The 24,845-nt window shown below is 34.8% G+C and overlaps 2 non-coding genes across 2 annotated transcripts; both read left to right on the top strand.

Moving 5' to 3' along the window:
* The first annotated feature begins 18,251 nt into the window (after nt 1-18,251).
* Nucleotides 18,252-18,323, top strand: trnac-gca (transfer RNA cysteine (anticodon GCA)). Its single transcript has one exon. It is a non-coding gene; the product is annotated as a tRNA-Cys (tRNA).
* Nucleotides 18,324-22,292: 3,969 nt separating this feature from the next.
* Nucleotides 22,293-22,364, top strand: trnac-gca (transfer RNA cysteine (anticodon GCA)). Its single transcript has one exon. It is a non-coding gene; the product is annotated as a tRNA-Cys (tRNA).
* Nucleotides 22,365-24,845: the final 2,481 nt, after the last annotated feature.

Genomic DNA, 24,845 nt, shown 5'->3' with positions numbered 1-24,845 from the left:
TTATTGGCCAAATGGAGCTCAGTCGCCGCTCATATCGCTCTCTTTTTTTTTTATAGCCGCAAAGACCCGGTCAAACCACACTAAAATTTGCTGGGCTGGGTGGAAAACAGGAATCTGGGGTTGTTTGGGAAAGCTTGTGAAAGAGGATTATTAGTCGTAAAAAGAAAAAGGACACTCTGTTATTGGGTGTTTCTTCAACTAGGTGGACTTTTGAACTTGTGGACTTAAAAGCAAAGTGAAGTGTATTTCTGTTTGGTCGAAACAAACAAAATGAATGTAATTGTGTATTTTAGAAAGATATTTCATTGTAGATGTAGTATTTTAACTATTGTTTGACCTATTGTTTATGTTCTAACCTAAATACAGACTTATTTCTTATTTTTCCTCATAATGTTGGGCTATTATAGCTTGCTTGCAGCTTGATTGAAAATATTGCATAAACTTGTTTTGTTCACTAGTGATATACAGCTTCAGTTTTTTATTTATTTATTTATTTATTTGTAGTCATTTGCAATCAGAATTTTATTTGGTTGTGCTGAAAATTACACAACAAATGAACGTCTTAGAGAAGTATATTGACCAACCATAAATCCTTTACATGAAAAATAATAATTTTTTTGTATGAGATTGTGTTTTCAGGGATTTTAAAATGTAATAAGTATATTTACTGCAAGTTAGACAGGGATTAAATACTTAAATAATTAAAAATAGCAGATTAAAGACATATATGAAGTTAAAATATATGCTCCAAGACCATTTAAAATTGTATTTATTATTTATTTATTATGATCATAATTTCTGTAGTCATCAATTAATATATGATGTAGTGCTTTATTTGTTTTCCATGTTTGTATACATTTTTTATATTAATTAAATGCAGTGTTCTTGTTGATTTAACATTTCAATTACTTTGTAAATGTGTTCAGATTTTAATTTTTGAAGTTTAAGCATGCATTCATTCATTCATTCATTCATTCATTTTCTTTCAGCTTAGTCTGTTTATTCATCAAATTGATTTGCTGTTGATTTGTTGGTTTTTATTCTTTAATTTCTCAAAACGAATGGTTTGACTGAAGTTGGAGTTACCAAAATATCTAAAATATAACCAAAACTTATTGTCAACATAGAAAAGATCTTCAGAAAGCAATAGTAATAATAATTGCTACAATAATAATAATAATAATGATAATAATAATAATAATGATAATAATAATAATAATAATAATAATAATAATAATAACAATAATAACAACAATAATAATAATAATAATAATTATTATTATTATTAATTGATCTATCTATCTATCTATCTATCTATCTATCTATCTATCTATCTATCTATCTATCTATCTATCTATCTATCTATCTATCTATCTATCTATCTATCTATTTATTTATTTATTTTTGTTTGTTTCATTCATTCATCTATTCATTCATTTTCCTTCATCTTAGTCTCTTTATTAATCAGGGGTCTCCACAACAGAATGAACTTATCCAGCAAATGTTTTACATTGCAGATGGCCTTTTAGCTGCAACCCAGTATTGAGAAACATCCATACAATATACACTCATTTAAGCTCATATACTATGGCAAGGTAAGGCAAGGCAAGTTTATTTATGTAGCACATTTCATACAAAGTGGCAATTCAAAGTGCTTTACACAAACAAGATTAAAAAAGTAAAGTATAAGAAAATAAAACAAATAATAAGAAATGATTAAAAACAGATCAAAACAAATGAAAATGTGTAAAAACAGGTTATAAAAGAATGTAAAAGAAAAGAAAGACATAATAGTGTGATCTGCCAGATGCAGCACAGTGCTCATTCAGTAAACAGATGTGTTTTCAGTCTTGATTTGAACGTGCCTAATGTTGGAGCACATCTGATCATTTCTGGAAGCTGATTGCAGCAGTGAGGGGGGTAGTAGCTGAAAGCTGATTCACCCTGCTTTGACAAAACTCTCTGAGTTTCTAGTTTATATGATCCTAATGATCTGTTAGGTTTATATTCAGTGAGCAAATTTGTAATGTATTGAGGTCCTAGATGAATTAACGCAAATCATGTCATAAGTTTTAATAAAAGCTTTCACAAAATAAATGATTTTAGGTTGTGAACATTTACAAAACAGTCCCTGCAAAATTCTGGAGGGACTAAACAATTATGCCAAGTGCAAAAGATGTACTGCTTCATATGTTTTTACATCTTTGCATGTGTTTAAATTAATTAAATACAGTGTTATTATTCAATAAATTTTAAATACTTACAATGTTTTATATAAAAAATTTAGTGGATGACCGTAATAAACATAAAAATTGAAAAGAAAAGCAGAAAAGAAAAGCTGAACCTGCAGCTGAATTCAGAGCTCCACTATCTGAAAACCAGGAGGCAGTTTGATGCCTGTTTCCTCTCAATGTGTTTTTTTTTTTTCCCTTCTCTCGTGTGGTTTCCTTCCTGTAATCTGATCTCTGAACTTTTACTCTCAGCATTCCAGGAATGACCAAACACCCCCCTTGCGTCCCCCTTCTACCACCAAAACACACACATCCTCCGCCACACGGCCGTGACGAAATTCTCCACATATTGACCGAATGACTCACATTCTGATCACTTCCATGTTTGTGAACCACAATAATGATGCTCAGATCTATGAAGGAGTCCACATAATACGTTGTTTTCCATCCTACGTTTTCCTCCAATCTAGAGGCCCTATAGCAACATGATCCAGGCTTCAGTTTGAGGCAGTTTAGGGTTGATCTGGAGTCTTTAGTTGTAGTTCTGAGTCTTATCTCCAGCTGGCCAGAGGGAAGAGCTGTAACGAGATCCTGTCCCGGGTTGGTGGGTGGTCGAAGAAAGCATTTATGGCTGAGGGGGCCGAGGGGTCTGGAGACTGAGATTCCTCCCAGTGAACCCCCTCGGTGGATTGGGGGGTCGCATTTGTGCTCAGGAGAAAGAGAGGGGAGTGTGTGTTTGGGATGGGGGGGTTTGAGCGCATTACTGACATACCAGTGAAGAGGTCTGGTTTTCACAAGCATTCCCATCGTTGCTTGTTCACACACTCCAGATATGCTTGGTTCATTTTTTTTTTAATGATATTTAGTTACTTTTTTGGGGGATCAATTGTGAACCCGCAGCACAAAACCTTAGGTCTTTTGTTGCATGGGTAATACCCAAATATATGTTTGTATGGGCTAAAAATTATACATTTTTCTTTTATTATACATTTCCATGAGGACATTATAAAAAAAAAATTATTATTTTTTACATATAATGCTTATGGATAAGCATCTATGGGCCATTATTCAACTACGGATACTTTTAGCCTTGTGAAGTTGAATAAAAAACTTTATCAAAATGAACGTAACATAGCCTTATAAATGTAAACAATTCGTCTAGTTTTAAGATCTGTAAGAGGACAAACTCAGATAAGAAAAGAAGCATTTTTTTCCACCGTGAACTAAACAAATGTCAATTCCATCGTATGCAGCTTATTTCAAAATGCAATAAATGATGGCAGTCAAACATAAGGTCATTTTTGTATCCAATTTAACCAATCTTTCGACAATATATATAATAATTATAAAATTTGTCAGTGAAATAATATAGTTGTTTCCTGAATTGTACCTGGCACACTTTAAAAATTAATATTCATTTGGTTAAGAGCTTATAAGAAAATAAATAAACTGAATTTTTAATGTATATTAAATAGAGCATGAGCTTATACATTGGGAATACACCTTTAATGTGTGATGAGAACTTTTAAAATAAATATTTTTTGAATGTGTGTGGTGATGGAATTGACAGTGGTGGAAATGACATTTTAACAGTTTATTGTAAAAAAAAAAAAATTTTAAATAGCTTCAGCGATTAGCTTTGAACTGATAGCCTTTCATGTATACAAAACACTCTCATTTACCTTAATTTTGTTTGGTTTTTAAAAGCATCTTTGAAGGTACAACATGTTTGGAAATGACGAGGAATAAATGTATTTCCTTATCAAGCGATATTAACCTTGATTTTTCTTCAAATGTTGTTGATAAAAATTAAATTCCCTCCATCTTGAACATGTTCTCAGATGGCACTATTCAATTTCATAGAAACTACCTAAATAATCTTTCACACAAACTTTTTATAGCTACATTACAGTGTTGTAGTAGAAATGACATTGATACTGTGTGACAGCTATATTTTGTATAAAAAACAACATTGATAATAGTCTCACGTTAATAACTATAAAATGTTTCAATTATTTCACTAGTGCTTCATTAAGATAGATTAATAGTTATCAGATAAATAATATTTTAAAATGTTATTTTCAATGTTGAAGTTTAAAACTCTGGGTGTGTGACAAGGTGACAACAGTGATTTTGACACCTAAAAGGAGCTTGAATGATAATCATTCATTCATTCATTAATTTTTTTTGTCTGCTTAAGCCTGATTTATACTTCTGCGTCAAGTGACCGGCGTAACCCACAGCGCAGGCAACGCGCGTGGCTGTGCATTTATACTTCTGCGCGCTGTCTCTGTCGGTCTGCATTAACACTTCCGAAACGCTAGTGGGCAGTGAGGTGTAAATCTTCCTCTGTGTCGAGTTTCTTCTCTGCTTTTTTGCTTTTCCTGAACACTTCTGGGATGTACAAGTGGCTTAAACTCGCTACTTTTGAGGCAGGAACCGGCGGACGTGCAGCAACTTTAACTATGAGGAAAACACATAACAAAACTTTCCATCCGGAGCTCCTTCACGGTACTCCACACTTGTAAACAATCGCTTGCGCCATTCGCGCGGCTCTCGGCCCCACCCAGACTCGTCAGTGCTACCAAGCCGACCAATCACAGAGCTTACGCTACGCGTCGTTGCGACGTGTAGTTACATTTTTTGAGAGGTGCACGTCAGCGACAGCGATGGCCACGGTGAAGGGCTATGCGTCAGCGCCGTAGCATACGCCGGCGTTTGACGCAGAAGTATAAATCAGCCTTTAGTCCTTTGATTAATCTGGGGTCGCCACAGTGGAATGAACCGCCAACTTATCCAGCAAGTTTTTACGCAGCGGATGCCCTTCCAGGCACAACCCATCTCTGGGAAACATCCACACACACATTCACACACACACACTCATACACTACGGACAATTTAGCCTACCCAATTCACTTGTACTGCATGTCTTTGGACTGTGGGGGAAACCAGAGCACCTGGAGGAAACCCACGCGAAGGCAGGGAGAACATGCAAACTCCACACAGAAACGCCAACTGAGCCGAGGTTCAACCCAGCGACCTTCTTGCTGTGAGGCGACAGCACTACCTACTGCGCCACTGCCTCGCCAGTTGAATAATATGAAAAATATAATAGAAAGCTAATAATTTTTTTAAAGTAGGTTTTATTGTTAGTTTGACAAAGAAAAAGGAATTTGAACAAAATTCTATATATATATTTGGATATATGATCAAAGGACGTAAAAGTCCCCGTAGTGGAAGAATTAGAGCTTTAAAAGTGATTTTCTCAATATTTAGATTTTATTTTTAACATCTCTGATAATAATTATCAATTATTATTATCAATAACGCCTGGCATTCACTCCAAAGAGTTAAATTTTAGTCTCATCAGACCAGAGAATTTTGTATCTGAGAATTATGGTCTGAAAGTCCTTCAGATGCCTTTTAGCAAATTCCAGGCGGGGAATGGGTTCCGTCTGGCTGCTCTATACAGGCCTTATTGGTGGATCGCTGCACAGATGGTTGTTCTTCTTTAAAGTTCTACTCTCTACAGAAAAACGCTGCAGCTCAGACAGAGTGACCATCAGGTTATTGATCACCTTCAAGAGTAGACATTAATAAAATAAAATTCATAGGGTAATTCAATGAGTAATATGAACAATATTAGGTTTTTACATTACTGTGTTGGTTGGGGTAGGGGTAGACGTTAATAAAATACAATTGATGGGTAATTTAAGAAATAATATAAATAATTTTCACAAAATTCCATCCGTAGCTGTATCCCCTTTAGCAGCAAACATCAGAGATCTGAGATTTTTTTGTTTATTTTAATGTCCTGATCATATGGTTTCTTGTTGTTCTTCTATATTTTTGACCTAATTACAGAATAACATCAAATAAGATGTTTTTAATGCCATGTTATACTGACAACTCTGCTCTGAACAGGATTCTAAACAGGAAGTAGTCGGTTTTTTGGGTACCCGACACATTTCTCTTGTGGTCTGCGCTCAGTGCCGTAAATGAAACTATGTAGATTGAAGGTGGAGCTCCTCACTACTACTAATACTACTACTACTACACACACACACACACACACACACACACACACACACACACACACACACACATGCCTCATTCCACTTTTCCCCTGCTAACTGTTGTGATTTCTGCCACATTCACTCCCCTCAGCAGGGGTTTTTGATTGCTTTTAACACATTCCTTGCATGTGCTAATGGAAGATCAGTTTCACGTGCTTAAACTCATAATCTCCACTAGTAACAGAGATGAACCAATCAGGCGACTGACTAGTGCTCATGATGGAGTCTGTGGTTATAAAAGTAATGTGTTTCTCACGGTTAGCCGTATGGCTTGCTGTCGGACAGCCGTATCATACCGAGAAGCAGGAAGACAGAAGATGGAAAGGGAAGTGCTGTTCTAGGTGAAGGGTTATCTGTAAAAATGGCTGTGATTTCAATGGTAAAAATACTGTAAAAATGCTACAGTAAATATCTGTATAATCAATGTTTCCTGTAAATTTTCTAAATATATACAGGGCATAATTGTAAATACACTTTACCAGAATTCCCTTCATGACACTTTTTAATGCTTTATTTTGACATTACTGTGCTAATTAGTCTTTTCTCATCAGTTATGTACTTTTGAGGTTTATGTAACATAAATATGTGTCAAAACTGTCTTCAGTTAAACAAAGAGAAAACTGAAGTCATTGAATTTGGGAACAGAGATGAATTTCTCAAGGTGAATGCTTACCTAGGCTCTAAGGGTCAAACAACTAAAAATAAGGTCAAGAATCTTAGTGTAATTCTAGAGTCAGATCTGAATTTCAATAGTCATGACAAAGCAGTAAATAAAATAAGCATATATCGATTCAAAAACATTGCAAGATTTAGATGCTTTTTTTCCAGGGAAGCCTTAGAGAAACTTATTCATGCTTTTATCAGCAGCAGGGTGGATTACTGTAACGGCCTCCTCACGGGCCTTCCTAAAAAGACAATTAGACAGACTGCATCAATCACCCTGAGCGCTCTGCCAGGATTCAGTCCAGAATTAGAAAATCTGAGCACATCACATCTGTCTTTACACTGGCTCTCAGTTACATTCAGAATAGATTTTAAAGTATTTTTAGTTGACTATAAATCACTAAATGGCATAGGACCTCAATACATTACAGATATGCTCACTGAATACAAACCTAACAGATCAAACAGATCTTTAGGATCATATAAATGAGAAACTCCAAGGGCCCTATCATACACCTGGCGCAATGCGGCGTGACGCAATTGTTGTTTGCTAGTTTCAGCTTGGCGCAAGAGTCGTTTTGACATCACGCTGTTTAAATAGCAAATGCAATTGCGCTCATATGTGCCCTCATAGGCGTTCTGGTCTAAAAAAGAAGGTGTGTACAGCAATACGCAAATATCTTAACAAATGAAAAAGAATTTGAATATTAAGGATATATATATATATATATATATATATATATATATATATATATATATATATATATATATATATATATATATATGATATAATAAGGATATATATAGAGAATACAAATATAAAGAATTAAAGTATTAGAAAAAATATTATTTTCTAGCCTACATAAATATAAAAACCATGCTTTCATGCCTTCTTCATCTCCGGGGGCTTTTTCAATTTATAATTAATAATTTGCTTTTGTATAATGTTATCATTATTAGCAGTATTATTTATTGTATGCATATTTATATTTGTTTTATTAAAAACAAGCTTAGATTTGCCCACCTGTCAGGTTTTAGATACAAGATTATGTACAGCAAATAAGTTCATCCCCTTTTAAAAGGACACCTATTTGACCCCTTTTTCAAGATGTAAGATGAGTATATTGTGTGTCCAGAATGTGTCTGTGAATTTTCAGATAAAAACACCCATCAGATTATTTATTATATCTTTCAGAATATTGGAATTTTCTGCTTTGTACCCATTGTAGTTGTTTTGTTGACTGTGCCTTTAATGCTAGTTCTTCCCACCCACCGTTCCCACATGCCTGCCTGAGTGTGCCTCAATCTCACACTGTCAGATAAACAGCACAGTGACAGACATGAAGGAAGCAGATCTCACATAACATTTGTGAGAGATAATACAGTAAGAACTTTCCCAATGATTATTTGATGTATTCGTTGTGGAGTTAATTCAAGCCTTTTGATGAGTCTCACACAATGTCATTAAAAATTTCACACACACACATGACAAATGTAACAGGATACATGGTAATACCCATGATGTATGGATATCCATTATGTTGATGTACAAAATAAACCTGATTTAACTTACACAAATTGGGATTGAAGCGTCTTCTTTTATAACTGTTCTGACATGCGGCTGTGCTGATAAAGTAAAGATGGTAAAATTGCTGTAATTTATTACAAGCATGCACTGTTTTAAAATCCTGTAAAACCAATTCTTAATCACATTTGATGATGATTGATGATCATAGAGAGCTTAACAGACCTTTTAGTTCCAGTTGTTTTTGCTCACGTCATATCTTGTCGATATGATTACACGCATTACAGAGACATGTTAATTTGTGGCTGTCAATCAATCCGGTGGGTAAGGAAACCGCACTCCTACATCACGTTGTGGTCAGCCTCAAAATGGGAGGGATTTGGATCTTATTTTAACATCAGGAAATTTAAGAAGAGACTTTTTGGGCTCTATTTTGACGGTCCATGTGCAAAACGGAAAGCCCAGGGCGCAAACGCATTAAGGGTGTGTCAGAATCCATATGTGCTAATATGAGGACGGGAAAATCCGCTTTGCGCCATGGCGCATGGTCTAAAATGGTTGAGTTTATTTTCTTAATGAGTTATAGGTGTGTTTTGAGAATAAACCAATCAGAGTCTCATCTCCCATTCCCTTAAAGAGCCAGCTGCGTCGCGCCATAATCGCATTTGCTATTTACATGACGTAAAGTAAGTTCACTTTCGCTTTTGCTCTCGTGGATAGGGAAACCTTTACACACAGACATCAATTAGCCTATAAATAATTAATTTCATTTGTTAAGCGCAAAGATTTGTTTACAAACTATTTGCTAATTCAGTTCTAATTTCCAGCAAATGAATAAATGAACAATAATAACGAAGTGTGGTCAAAATACTGAGTTATTTCCAAATACACCTGCTATGTATGTAATTTCATGTAGTTTAGAAAATAATATGTTTTGTAATATTTTAATTCTTTATATTTATATCCTATATATATATATATATATCTTTATATCATGTATATATATATCCTTAATATTTAAATTCTTTTTCATATGTAAAGTTATTTGCGTATTGCTCTACATCTTGTGTGGATTAAGCAGTGTGTAAGCAAGGCGCACAACTAACGCGCTCTGCGCCGGACTGGGTTTGTTCTGCTCTAAAGAACAGACTATTTACAGTTTCTTAAAATAGCATCGCGCCAAAACACGCCTGCTTTTTTAGACCAGAACGCCTATGGGCACACATATGAGCGCAAATGCATTTGCTATTAAAAAAGCGTGACGCAACACCTCAAAATGACCCTTGCGTCGAGCTGAAAGTAGCAAATAACAATTGCGTCACGCCTTGCGCCACATTGCGCCCGGGTGTATGATAGGGCCGATTGTGTTTATATCACCCAAATATGACTGTGGACACACTATATCTACACACAGTTCTGTCCAAACAACTTACAAAAGATGGTTTCCATCATACGTGCTCTTTAATATTTAAATCAATTTCTCAGTGAATTTATGCAATGAATGTTGGTTTTATTAAATAGTTATATTCATTAAAATAAGAGTTCTCAATAAGATCAAACATTTATTCATTCATTCATTCATTCATTTTCTTTCCGCTTAGTCTCTTATTTATCAGGGGTCGCCACAACAGAATCAACCAACTATTCCAGCATATATTTTACTCAGCGGATGCTCTTCCAGCCACAACTCAGTACTGGGAGATCATCAAACATTATTCAATTCTATTTTTTTTGTGTGTGTGTGTGTGTAGCAGTCATATTACCATTATTGTAAACTAATGCATTTGCTACAGTATTGATTGATTTACCACAATGCCATTTCAATTATAAAATCTTCCACACAAAGCAAAACCATCGAAGAAGCACCGAGTTCTTTCCCTAATGACTGTTTTATGAAAGCATAAACAGGAAGAGAGTCTGTTCAGCTTTATTGACAGGTGGCTCTTCTACAGACCGAGCCTCAGCATATCTGATTCGATTAGCACAGGATCCATTTCCACAGGAAGTCATCCTACACCTCTCGCTGTAACACTTCCTGTCAGGGGCTGAAGCAGAGGAAGCAGCTCAGGTTGCACATCAGAAAGAGTTTCACACCAGAAACAGATATCAATCTAATCCGAGCAAGATTTAAATGCTACAGGGCCTTTAGGTTGTCACATATCTTGACTGACAGCAAGCAAAACTGTGAGCTTCATGGACCTTATGCAAAGACGATGTATGCTGGCTGTTTCCTAATTAGGACTATATGAAATCTGCACCCAAAGATTTACACAGACTTTCTAGTCAAATATTTGGTTCTATTTATTAACTTATGTAAATAATAATTTGAGAATTATATTATAAATTCAGTATTAATGCCTCATTGAAGATATGTGCCCAGTGCTACATTTTTAGGAATTCAATTAAATTCAATTTAATTCAGCTTTATTTTTATAGCGCTTTTACAATGTAGATTGTGTCAAAGCAGCTTCACATAAATGGTCATAGTAACTGGAACAGTGTAGTTAAATTTTTAGTGTTTAAGTTCAGTTCAGTTTAGCTCAGTTCAGTGTGATTTAAAATCATTACTGAGAGTTCAAACACTGAAGAGCAAATTCATCGATGCATAGCTCTACCAATCCTGAACCATGCGACCCATTGGCGACAGCGGAGAGGGAAAAAAAACTTCACCTGATAGGAGTGAAGAAAAAAAAAACCTTGAGAAAACCAGACTCAGTTGGGCACGACCATTTTAATTTCTCGCTGGCCAAAAGTCTTGTACAGAGCTTCAGTCACCGCGGTGGAGGCTGGAAGATGGCCTCAGCGAAGACTCGTCTGTCCCTGGAGCGTTGCTGGAATCAGACTTATGTTCTCCACTCCCTATGACCATCAGCGCAGCAGCAGCTTAGGATACGGCCTGGTCCCGGATATGGAAATCTTGGGATCATCTCGTCGCTGGTCTTGGATCCGATCAGTGACTCTGCATAATCTGAGGACCTCGGGATGAGTATCCCCAGGTGAAAATAGAGAATAAAGAGAATAATTAGCGTACCTGCTGTTCATAGTGTATATAAGCAAGATGCAGAAGTCTGTGTGGAACCCGCTAGGTGATGCATTGAGTGTGTGCTTTACTAAACAGATAGGTCTTTAATCTAGTTTTGAACTGGGAGAGTGTGTCTGAGCCTCCGACGTTGTCAGGAAGGCTATTCCAGAGTGTAGGAGCCATGAAAGAGAAGGCTCGACCTCCTTCACTCGATTTTGCTATTCTAGGTACTACCAGAAGTCCTGAGTTTTGAGATCTTAAAGAGCGAGTTGGATTGTAGCGAGACAGAAGGTTGGTTAGATAAACAGGAGCTAGATTATTTAGAGCTTTATAGGTGAGAAGTAATATTTTAATTTCAATACGAAACTTAACAGGCAGCCAGTGTAAGGAGGATAAAATTGGGGTGATATGATCATATTTTCTAGACCTGGTAAGAACTCTGGCTGCTGCATTTTGTACTAATTGAAGTTTGTTAATAGAGGATGCTGGGCAGCCAGCAAATAGAGTACTACAGTAATCCAGTCTCAAAGTCATAAAAGCATGGACTAGCTTTTCTGCATCTGAGATGGATAGCATATTTCGTAATTTAGCGATATTTCTCAGATGAAATAAGGCAGTTTTTGTGACATGGGATAGTTTTCAAAAGTTAGATTGCTGTCTAATATGACACCCAGATCTTTTATAGTAGAGCTAACGCTAACTTTGTATCCCTGAAATATCACAAGCGTGAAATATGTGTCCTGCCATATGTCTGGCTGCATTTTGTGTGGAAAGCAAATGTTATGATGTAATATGACACTTTTTTGCACTACTTCTGACTGCTTATCTCCATATGGGCAGCTTTTTTCGAAGTGACCAGTTTGCTCAGTAGCTCACCTTGTATGAATATGTTCATTTATTTTCTTTTTGGATTTGTCCCTTTATTAATCAGGGGTCGCTACTGCGGATTGAACCGCTAACTTATCCTGCATATGTTTTACGCAGTAGATGCCCTTCCAGCCGCAACCAAGGACTGGGAAATACCCATACACCCTTGCATTGACACCCATACATACACTACGGCAAATTTAGCTTACTTAATTCACCTGTACCACGTCTTTGGACTGTGGGGGATACCAGAACACCCGGACTTAACTCACTCAAACACGAGGAGAACATGCAAAATCCACACAGAAATGCCAACTGACGCAGCTGGGGCTCGAACCAGCAACCTTCTTGCTGTGAGGCAACAGCGCCACCCACTGCACCACCATGTTGCCTAAATGACACAAATTAGATTCGATTTTAGATTAGAATAAACTTTATTTTTATTAACCGTTTAAGTACAAGGCAACAAAATGCAGTTTAGGTCTAAACAGGCGTGCAGTAGCAGCAAGTTCAGTGACTTTTTGAATGGCCCAGCCAGAGCCCTGACTTAAACCCAATTAAGCATCTCTGGAGAGGCCTAAAAATGGCTGTCCACCAACATTTACCATCCAACCTGACAGAACTGGAGAGGATCTGCAAGAAGGAATGGTAGAGGATGCCCAAATCCAGGTGTGAAAAACTTGTTGCATCTTTTCCAAAAGAATCATGACTGTATTAGATCAAAGGGTGATTCTACTAAATACTGAGCAAAGGCTCTGAAAACATAAAGATGCAAAAATGTCATCAGTTCTGTGTTTTTCTGTCAATATAGGGTACGGTGTCTACATTAATGAGAAAAAAAGATTTTAGCAAATGGCTGCAATATAACAATGTCATACCCATTGTAGGTATAAGTTTTAAGGGCAATTATAAAAATAAACTATGGGTAATATTTATAGATGGATGTTTATGAACATAATATACAAGTCGTGTTAACTAATCAGAAATTTACAAATAAATGAACATACTGTACAGACTCCTATTATGTATCAAGGCTATGCAAACAGATATGAACATAATGTACAGTTTGTTATTTGTCATAAACAAGAATTACAAATACATATGTAGGTATGTATATCATACATTTACAAATGTATAAGTGCAGTAGATATGTTGAAGTGCAGCTTGTAAATATGGTGGATTTACAAGAAAGATGTGGAAATGGCATGTATGAGAAAACGTGGCCTGTGGCTGGGAGGGCATCAGCCAAATAATACATATGCCAAAGCAATTGGTGGTTCATTGTGCTGTGGCAACTCCTGATAAATCAGGGACTAAGCCAAAGGAGAGTGAATGAGAAAACATGGCCCAGTTACATATTTGAGTTTGTAAAAACTGCACACAGATGTCGCCTCGGCTCATTTCTCCCAAAAATGTAGCCCTAGACATATATCTCAAATGAGACAGGTTTGCATTAATAATCTGCAAATGTTTATATGATTTATGTAGAATAGAGGTTGTAAAGTAATATTTTTTTGTTTTCTAGTAGATATGAGAGATTTACTTTATTTACCAAACAAGTGGTTCAAATGCAAAACTTAAATAAAAGGTGTTATTTATTTCTTGTGTTTTAGTTACTACTTCCAAAACCATAACACATAAATATGCAGAATTTATTTATTTATTTATTTATTTATTTATTTATTTATTTATTTATTTATTTGTTTGTTTGTTTGTTTGTTTGTTTGTTTGTTTGTTTTGTACAAAATTCTGAGCATATATAGCAAAAATGTCTGCAGATTCTGTCTGGCCATTATGATCCATGCTATTTATTATACAACCTATATAAACTGACCTAAACCAGTTGACAGATCTTTGGATTTGTCAACCTGAAATTTCCTCTGCAACCCAGTGTTTGTTTAACTTGTTTTGTGCAACAGGCTTTAGGTTCTCCGAAGCTTGTAGCCAAATAGCATTTAGCATTGTCCCTAAAACACCAACACAATCATCCAAATTAGTGAGCACACTGTTCTGTGCCAATGAGAAGGCATTGATGCAGACATGTGGATCAGTGTGTAGAGCTGAAGTCAGTATTATTAGCCCCCCTGAATTATTAGCCCCCCTTTAATTTTTTCCCAATTTCTGTTTAACTGAGAGCAGATTTTTTGGTAACACTTTATAGTAACTATACACTATAAACCATTTACCAAGCATTAGTAAATGTGGAATTCATTATCTGTTAAGCGTCACTGTACATTAATAAACGTTAGTAGTTTATAACTGCAGCAACAAATACTCTATACTTGACTTAACAAACACATTTATAACATGCTTAATAACTGTATTTTCATACTTTGCTAATGTTTTATTTTCCATTAATAAATTAAGTATTGCATTATTTCAGACCAGTTGTACTTAAATGTTTTTTAACATCATTCAGAATTAGTTAGTAAATGATTAATAAACTATTAAAATTAACATTTATACATCTTATTATTCAGTCATATATTAATAGTATATTTGTATGTTAATACATGCTTTATTAACTCAACTTCATGCAGTTTTGTGAGCTAATCTAAAGTGAGGATTACTTATGCTTTATAAATCCCTTTAAAATGACAATTAAAGGTTAAGTTATGTTCTAAACAGGAAAAAAGAACATAAACAACTAAAAAATAAAGCTTAAAGGGGCTAATAATATTGACCTTAAAATGGTGTTTAAATAAAATAAAAAAAAATTAAATTAAAATAAATAATTGCTTTTATTCTAGCTGAAATAAAACAAAAAAGACTTTCCCCAAAAGAAAAAATATTATCAGATATACTGTGAAAATGTTTATTCTCTGTTAAACAGTATTTGGAAAATATTTAAAAAAAGAAAAATAAATTCAAAGGGGGGCTAATAATTCTTCAACTGTATGTATATACATACACACACACACACACACACACACACACACACACACACACACACACACACACACACACACATATATATATAGCAAACTACAATTTTCTTATGTTTCTTGATTTTTCCTCTTTTTTTAAATTGTATTTTATATTTCGCAATAGCATTAGCATTTGGGTGTACTATTCATTTTGGACCGTGATCTTGAGATATTTTGCTAAAACTTTGAAACTGATTAATCTCATTATTTATTTTTATCATTAATTCTGAAAACAAGTCAATATATATATATATATATATATATATATATATATATATATATATATATATATATATATATATATATATATATATATATATATATATATATATATATATATATATATATATATATATATTATTTGCTTTTTGATTTGAGGATGTTTAGATATTTTGAATAAAAACAAGCAAATACTTCAGTAAAAAAAATAGTAATAATAAAATAAAAATCACATTGTAATATTTGAGGACCTTCAAGGGCAGCTGGCAACTTCAATAAAAGAGACTCTTACTGATCAAGAAGTCTTTCAAGGTTTAATTCCAAAAAGATTTTATTCTTTGCAAAGAACAGGTCCAACTGTCATACAGGAACACCGGTTGCTGCAGAGTGCGACACACAGGCTAACCAGACACCAGGTTTTATCTTCCCACCCCCTCTTCAAGGCCTACTTCAGCACAGTTGACACCCAGTTCTCTTTAGTGCTTTAGATTTTAAAGCTTTTATTTACAGTTATTGAATGCAAAGCAGATGACCACTTTCTAAATGACCCTTTTTGTAATATTTGATTTTGTATCATCTTTAGGAAGGCATATGTTTCTTAATATTTGATGTTTCTAGTAAGAAAGAAGAAAGTAAGCAGTCATTGTTTAGCAAATATTAAAAGTGAGTTTTCCACCACAGCAGCCAACCCAGGCCCCTTTACATGCAAGGTCTTTATACACTCAGTCATCCCCCACGTACAACACCCCAGCATCCCACATCTCTCCACAGGACATGTCAGTGTTTGAGAGAGATGCTGCCACCCTCTGGAGAACATTTAGGATTTTGCTCAGACAGGAGATCTCCTTTGAACTTTGGCCTGGGGTCATTCCTGGTGTCCCATTGGGATAATTACTGGAACAGATGCCTCAGCAGCTCTGGAACATGCGCTGTGATTGGTGGAGGGGCTCCTCGCTGTTGCTCATATTCTGAACTCTGACCCAAAATGTATTTATTGTGAAGTCATTATAATAGTGACACTATTAAAAATTGTTGTAAATGGTGGTCCATTCCGGATCGTTTTAAGAACTATCACGAGGAACCAGATTATAAGGTCACACAATATATAATTGTGGGTTTAATTAAAAGTACTGGTGGAGTGAGATTTATAGATTTCTCAAAGTATCATTACAGAACACATACTGTACTTAAACACAGTGCACAGCAGGTACATCCCCTAAAATATTTCTCAATGAGTTTCTCAGTGAATATTGATATTATTGATTTATTTTTGCATGATAAGGTCATTATTATAAGAGTGCAGTCATCTTTCGATTAAGAAAAATATATTTCAATTAAAATGTTGCTGAATAATCAATAGTAATAGTAAACGTAATTCAAATGTTTACGGACTAATCAATAACAAAACCAATAATCCACATTTGCACAAACATCTCGTTTTATAGGACTCCATAGTCATCAATTCAAAACTGAGAGAGGTGTTTTCTTATAAATCTGTTGAATGGACTCAATAATTGTAGTGTACTCATTCATTTAAATTTTATTTAGTATATTTATTGTAATTTTTATTTATCCATTAATTCGTTGGTGGATATGAAATATTAACATGTATCAATTTATATTGTATTACAGTCATTTTTTTAATAAGAAACAAAAAGAGCCAGTAGGTGGCGGTAAAACATCATTTATTCACTGAATTCATTCAAAGCGCTCTATTTTGACGATCCATGTGCAAAGCGCAGGGCGCAAAAGCATTCAGGGCATGTCCGAATCCACTTTTGCTATTTTAAGGACAGAAAAATCCTCTTTGCGCCGTGGCGCATGCTCTAAAAGGGTTGTGCTTATTTTCTTAATGAGTTATAGGTGTGTTTTGAGAATAAACCAATCAGAGTCTCATCTCCCATTCCCTTTAAGAGTCAGTTGTGTCATGCCATGGTGCATTTGCTATTTACATGACGGACTTTGTATCTGGAAAGACTGAACCCTTCACTAGAGAGAAAACAGTTAAACAGAGCATCTACAGCGAGAATGAGAGACGAGCCTCCTCATTCTTTACTTTCACTTTCATTCTCGTGGATAGGGAAACATGTTGTATGCACAGACATCCATTAGCCTATAAATAATTAATTTCGTTTGTTAAGCGCAAAGATTTGTTTCAAAACTATTTCTAAATTTAGTTCTTATTTCCAGCAAACGAATAAATGAACAAAAATAATGAAATGTGTTCAAAAAACCAGGTTACATCCAAATACACATGCTATGCCCATATGGTCCAAACCTGACAGGTGGACAAATCTAAGCTTGTTTTTGAAAAAAAATATATAAATATGGATATAATAAATAATTCTGCTAATAATGATAACTTTATACAAAAGCAAATTGTTACAAAACTAGCAAACAACAATAGCGTAGCGCCTTGCGCCACATTGCGCCGGGTGTTTGAAAGAGCCCAAAGAGTTAATTCATGCAAAACAAAACACTGCTGTTTTTGATTATTGGAGATGCACTTCTGGTTCCAATAGACAGTGATTGATTCCAGCAATTTCTATTGATGTATAATGAACATATTCTCTGCTTTTATGTTTAGGTCTTAGTGGTTGAGCAAATATGTTTTTTTCCTTCCTTTGGGGCCACTTTACAGTATATGGATGCTTTCTTTCTGTATGACTAACATCATGCACTTGGAGCACTGCAAATTATCTATTCAATGGCTCACTATGTGGGGGTATAGCTCAGTGGTAGAGCATTTGACTGCAGATCAAGAGGTCCCCAGTTCAAATCTGGGTGCCCCCTTTGACATTATAGGTTTTTATGTTCTACTGATGTGCTGTGATTTGTTTCCAAGAAGTCAAAAGGTCGCAACTTGGCATGCTAGAGTTTTACTGAAAGGAGACACTGTTTTTATTGTATACCACAGAACTGAACATGAAGATTGGATTATATATATATATATATATATATATATATATATATATATATATATATATATATATATATTAGTGCTGTCAATTGATAAAAAATAAACTAATAAATCACACTTTTTTGCAATTAATCATGATTAATCACATTTAAAAGACTGAAACTTGTAATTTTGGCTATTCAAATGTTAAATTAATGTAAACGCAAAACAAAAACTATTTAAATTCAAAATATAATTGTTTATTACAAATTTTGTTTAACTTGTAACAGATTGCTTCATGTAAACAACATACCCACAAGTCAGGTCCTGGCTTGACAGCCATATTTATTTCAGTAATAAAAACATGAATTTCAAAACAATCAATGCCAATAAAGAAAAAAATGATTTCCATGTTGGATTCTACGTGCAAAAATGCCAAAATACAGAAATTGCAAATATGGAAATTGGAAAATTACAATAATAATACAGTATTGAATACAAACAACTGCATTTAATGAAAAGTTGTATTGCTGATAGTTGAGAACATTAATTATAAAGTAGAAACAATTTTGCTTAGTCCTCCTTCACATTCAGCCAGTTGCTAAGACAGTCCAGTCTGTTGACATTATTGGAGGACAATGTGGACCTTATGTTTTGAATGATGTGAGCTGAGAGTGAGAACAGTCTCTCACAAGCAGGATCACTGAATCAGCATAGGGCTGTGCCTTTTGGTGCCTAATTTTGTTGCCACTGGTGCTATGACAAGGGCGTTAGAAGTATCAAGGGATACATCAAATGCAGGTTCGCGTTGTTGCACACCAAAGACTAATTCTTGCAGGGATTTTGGTCACACCATCTCTAAACATTTTAACAACTTTGAGGAATACGGACGGCGACATCGGCAATGTTTATGCATTAGTTCTTGTTGCTAGGAAACGCACGTACACACACATAGACTCACACACAACGCACGCAGGACAGCACAGCCGGAGCGACTCCCTTCAGAGGAATGCGCTGTCTTTGACATCTCGCGACATCATCTGGCACTTTCGCTGATACATTTACATGGACACCAATATTAATATTATTAAAATAATACTCTTATTAAAAGTCTACCATGTAAACAGCAATTTTTGATTACCTTAAAGGACGACCGATTCACGAAATGCGGAGGTTTTTCTTTCCATTCAGCATTTGGTATCAAATTTCATTAAAACAAAAGTCGAAAGATTAAAAATGAAAAATACGAAATTAAATAAGCTCTAAAGGAAACACTAGACAGCCTGGTAATGTGACATTAATTGTTTTATACTGAAACTTTCCTTCCTTGATCTTAAGCATATTTCAAGTTAGTTGCATGCGTTAACACAAATTTTGACAGCACTTATATATATGTGTGTGTACAACAGTTCTGTCTGGATCTCGAATCTGATTCTCTGATAGCTGTGATATATTTAAGTAATATCAGCATCAGTACAGCCTCTTTACCCTTTGTGTATTACTCTGCCCACATACAGCCAGCAACAAGCAAACACTACATTTAGACAAATATTACTGTTGTTAGACAACAAAATATAATTTTGAGGCTTTTTAGTCGAGAATGTAGTTGTTTAGATTGCAACTATGCAGTTTATTTGCAAGAACATAGCCTATTTTTAAATATTTACAATGTCTGAGAGACAGCTTGTCGGCGACAGTTGACGTTTTCTATCCGCAAGATGGCGACAGAACCGCATAATAAGCCCTTACGCTTAGAAGATATAACAGTCTGATTTCTAATATAGCAGATTAAATTAATATTAAACTGGTAAGCACACCTGCCAACATTTCCGTTTTTTATGGGAGTATCCCGTATTTCAGACAAATTTTAGTCTCCTGCAAACATCCCGTTTTTTTTTCTTTCTAAAAAAACTCCCGTAAGTTCACCCACCCCCCTCTTTGGTACAATCTGTAAACTAAACACCCCCGGGTTGCCAACTTTGGTACAGTACGCGATCAAAGCGGCCGCCCAAAACCCGCTGCATCCTCCTGTTCTCAACCTCACCCCCGAACACCCCCTCACCCCCGGACTCCCGGGTTTTCAGAGACATGTTGGCAGGTTAGATGATCTCTCGTTTTGTATGTTGTAGTGCTGTATTTATACCGATTTGTGTTGTGTTGTGTTGGCAGATTGAAATAAGCAAAGTCCGCATGTGTTTAGCGTTTTTCCTTATCGCAAACACAACAGCAGTCTGGTAACGTTAGTGGATTCGTTGTTATTTTCGGGGTTAATTTTTGTGAAATCCCGATTGCACCAGAGAAATACTGCAGACTATAACACTGTAAGAAGATATCTCTGTAGACATATGACATATGACATTTCATGTCACGTTCAGCCTTATAATCTTATAGTGTAAGCACAATCAGCAGTTTTGCCATCACTTTAGACAGAGTCATTAAAACACTATCTCTAAAGTGACGTTGGTGAATTAGTAATGCTTCTGCTGTTCTGACGTCAGCTACAGATGTGAATGAATGGCGGATGAAAGTAGTTCCTAATAAAAAAAAAGGGTTTTTAGACTCTCTGTGTTTGATTTTCTTATTTATACTGTGATGTTGAACTGTTGTATAAATGCTATATCACACTCGTAGCAGTGCGATATGGCTGTATATCAGCACTGGTCAGACGCTAAGGCACTCGGCCTATGGCCTCGTGCCAACGCAGGCCTCCCACCAGTGCTGATATACATATATATTTAAAAACCTCAAGTTAAAGGATATTTTAAAGATTAAAATGTTACACTAAAATGGTTTCAAACATTTATGATTTTCTTTCTTCTGTTGAATATCTTCTGTTGAGTATATGAGAGAAATAAGCAGCCATTCACTTCTAGTATATTATGTTCCTCCTATGGATGTAAGTGGCTACTTGCCCCAACATTTTTCAGTATAGGCCCCATCTAAATCCCAGGAGAATAATGCTCAAAACATGCAATTGACAACCTGCAGAAAATCCCATACAGCTTCCATTTTCAGATAAAGAAGATATATCTCAGTAGTAAAATATTTGACTGCAGATTACGATCTCATGTTTAAATCCGGGTTCCTCCTTTGTAAACCTTTGGTCTTCTCTTCATGTGGTTTTCCAGTAACTTACACTGAACTTTAATCTTCTTTTTACAGTTATTTTTTACTGTTTTTCAGTGGCTGAGCAAATATGGTTGCTTACATTGAACCCCTTTATCTGGATGCTTCTTTGGTACAACCAAAACTGTATATTTACAGTAAAACTACAGTAGAACTATTAAAGTCTGGGTGAACTAAAAGTTGCTGAGACTTTTATTTCAAGGCAAGACATGCTTATTTATATAGCACATTTAATACACAATGGTAATTCATAGTGCTTTATGTAAAAAAGAATAACAAAAACACAGAATACAAGTATAATAAATAAAAATAAAGAATATAAATTATTACAAACAGAATAAACTGTGTTAAAATGTTTTAAATGAATAAAAAATAAAAGAAAGATATAATACTGAGATCTGTTTTAGTATAATGGTGTATTTTTATCTAAAACAGAATATTGAGTAGGGGGCGGGGCTTTCTTTTTGCACATCCTTCCCTTTTAGCAATCCAATGGTAAAAGGAGCATGGTTAAAAATATTGTGGCGTAAGCTGTCAAACTGACTCCAAACACGGAAGCAAATGGATTATCAAGATTACCAAAACAAACATTTTTATTCAGTGGATTATTTGGCACAGAATAATTGTTCATCTAAAGAATAACAATGTGAGCTAGCAAAATAAATCATTAGTTATAGATTTAGAGTGGATTTTTATTCACATGCAGTTAAACTGGACATGCTACTTATGTTGCCAGTGGGGGTATAGCTCAGTGGTAGAGCATTTGACTGCAGATCAAGAGGTCCCCGGTTCAAATCCGGGTGCCCCCTTTGACATGGCACAATTTTACAGTCTTTAAATCTATTAAGTTAACTACAATATAAGATGTTGAAAAAGGGTATTCATTCATGTAGAATTCTACAATTGTATTTAGTGTAGATATACATCCGACAGAGAACTGAACAGTGTGTGTAGTACAGAGTTACAAAAAAAAGCAAACAGTTCTGCATCTGATCCTTCAGTTTATAAACCATCCATGAATACCTAAACTGTACCGATTACCGATGTACTGAACTGTAAAGATTTAATTTTCAATTAATTCACAACTGATTTTGTAAACCTTACCTTCATCATTTAAACCAGTACATTCATAATCTGTAAATGTTTATCTTTTCCCACGGTTTTCCCACTGACTTATTTCAGCACAGCAAATTCCAGAGTAGGCTATGTGTTAATAGCAAGCAATTAATTTAGTGTGTATTATTCAGTGGAAAATTTGATGCTACAGTGATTCTTAATCAATTGTGGTGGAATGCTGGACAACAATTTAATGATAAGAATGGTGATGTGATTTACATTTAGGAAAATGCAATTTAAATAAATAAAGATATGAAGATAAGTTGTCCAATCATCATTTATACTGTAGGTAATTAATTGATTATGACTTATCTATGATTTATGACAATATTAAACAGGGTTTAGTAGACATGCAGTATTTATCATAGCACCTGCATCAACATCAAAACTATTAGCTCATTTAAGCTATATATTTTCTCGATAATCTACAGAACAAACCATCATTATACAACAACTTGCCTAATTACCCTAACCTGCCTAGTTAACCTAAATAACCTAGTTAAATGTCACTTTAAGCTGTATAGAAGTGTCTTGAAAAATATAAAGTCAAATATTATTTACTGTCATCATGACAAAGATAAAATAAATCAGTTATAAGAAATGAGTTACTAAGGCTATCATGTTTAAAAATTGAGGGAAAAAATTAACAAGCGCTATAGCTATGGATATAGGAGAGCAGAAAAAACAAATGCCATGAATATGTTTCCAACAAATTTCTATATCTCTTCTTTTGTGTTTAAAGAAGCACTCCATTTTTTTAAGAAAAAAAGGCTACTTTTACAACTCAAATATGGAGTTAAACAGTTTTACCATTTGTACATCCATTCAGCCGATCTCTAGCCTGATGATTTCACTTTTAGCTAAGCTTAGCATAGATAATTGAATGCGATTAGACCATTAGCATCTTGCTTAAAAATGATACATTTCTATAATTGATGCATCAGAAATTTCCTATCTGAAGTCTTCTGTTGTTATACTCAGCCTCATTTATCAGTCCAATGTAGAAACAAGTGCAAAAATCAACTTGAATGTGTCTTTATGAAACATTCATACCTTGACAATCCCATCATATTAATGATTGTGTTGATTTAAAATGATCATTTTAGTATCACTTCCTTAAAGATTCATGTTTTAAATGTCTCGAACCCTACAATTTACAACAAGGATAAACATAACCTAGCCAAAAGTGGAACTTCTTTGACCAAGAGAGAGATAGCACTAATCTTAGAAGATCAGACAAACCAACAGTGGTGGCAAAAGTGAAAGTAATAAATGCAAGCTTCAGCTATCATAACATTTAAATTCAGCCACCTTGTGGTTTTTCAATACCTCTTCTGGCATAAAGTTGTCATGTGCCTCCATTATTAGAATATAAATTCCAATGTAAATAAGACTTACAAATTATTGTAATTTATAAACACATATTAGAAAAAAGTAGTTTGTACTTATACTTATTTTCACTTTATTTTACTTCATATTTATTCACTTTTAAAGTGTAAGCAGCACCACCTTACACTGTAAAATCTGCATAATGTCATTAAATAAATACAGAAGGGTCAAGATTTAAATAGGACACTTTTTTAACAATTTTGAGAAAGATGCTAATGGTCTAATACAATTCAAGGATCTATGCTAAGCTAAGCTAATAGACACTGAAATCAATTAAATATATTATTTTAAACTGTTCAACTCTAGGAGAGTTCTGAAAAGAGCCTATTTTCAAAACATGTTTTTTTTTAAATGAAATTAAAAGTAACAAAGAAAGGAAGTAACCGATAATGCAAATGATGCCAGAATTTTCATTTTTGATTGAACTGGCCCTTTAAGCCTCATCAGTTGCACACTTCTCCATCCTGGTTCGGATTTAATGTGAACTCTTTGGCATAACAAAAAACATTGTATTTCAATGCTCTGTGCTGTGGTTCCCTACAATACTATTCATTGCTCAATGGAGTTCTGTTGTATTGAAGTTTTGCTGACTGCCAGAACAAATACAGTTGCTCACGTTGGCACCCCTTTATCTGGGTTATACCTCTGGCAAAATCAAAACTCTGTATTTACACTGTGTATGATCACAGATGGTGATGTGGGGGTGTAGCTCAGTGTAGAGCATTTGATTAAACCTCCCTGGTTCAAACGAAGGCTCCTTGTTTGCCTTAAAGGGACAGTTCACC

The sequence above is a fragment of the Danio rerio genome, chromosome 11 (genome assembly GCF_052040795.2).
Source record: "Danio rerio strain M-AB ecotype USA chromosome 11, GRCz13ab, whole genome shotgun sequence".
NCBI lineage: Eukaryota > Metazoa > Chordata > Actinopteri > Cypriniformes > Danionidae > Danio > Danio rerio.
This window is presented reverse-complemented; position numbering and strand designations above follow the sequence as displayed.